Source organism: Schistocerca piceifrons, chromosome 10 (assembly GCF_021461385.2).
Source record: "Schistocerca piceifrons isolate TAMUIC-IGC-003096 chromosome 10, iqSchPice1.1, whole genome shotgun sequence".
Taxonomy (NCBI): Eukaryota; Metazoa; Arthropoda; class Insecta; order Orthoptera; family Acrididae; genus Schistocerca; species Schistocerca piceifrons.
This window is the reverse complement of record NC_060147.1, coordinates 95,287,217-95,287,959: the sequence shown is the minus strand read 5'-3', so window position 1 is coordinate 95,287,959 and position 743 is coordinate 95,287,217.

Genomic DNA, 743 nt, shown 5'->3' with positions numbered 1-743 from the left:
GTAGTTTGAGGTAAGACTTCAGCACAGCGCAGCTAGTTGGAATTATTGTCAGGTATTTAACTTGCTCAGAGCTGTGAGAAAGACCACCCCCCTTCCCTGATACATGCATTAACATATTAATCGATTAAGCTGTTTGATTTATATAAGAATTCTCTGTTAACATTGTATCATTTTTAAATCATTGTTAACTTTGTTAAACATAGTATTCTTCAGAGCAATGTCTATGTGAAGGTCACGCGAAGTTTTACTCTGTACTTTTGAACATATACTTCATTCTAAAATCGTTGTCTTGGAATGTCATTTCATAGGAATAGTTACTCTCTCCACCTCGCTGTTTATCATTATGCTCTACGTCATACAGCAGTTGTTTTTTAAGTTGGTTTGAAAATAACACGCTAGTGTATGTTGGCAAGATGTGCATTTCCCCCGTCCTTTTTGCTATGCGTTTTTAATGTACAATTTTAAATTTGAAATATTCAATTAATGATTTGCAAGTGCACATTTGGTATTTTGTGGTAATCTCTTGCCAAATAAAGTAATGTTAAGTCTTCACGTGACACACGTCACATAGAGGGCGTTCCAAGCCCCTGTCACATCGAGGTCTGCTGTATAGGTGAATGTAAACAGCGGCTTTAGCTATTGTGATCGTTTCATAGCTTCTGTTACTGCTTCTAAGTAGACACCAGTGCCTATGAGATTTAATTTGTACGCTTAAGGTACAGGGTGTTTCAAAAATGACCGGT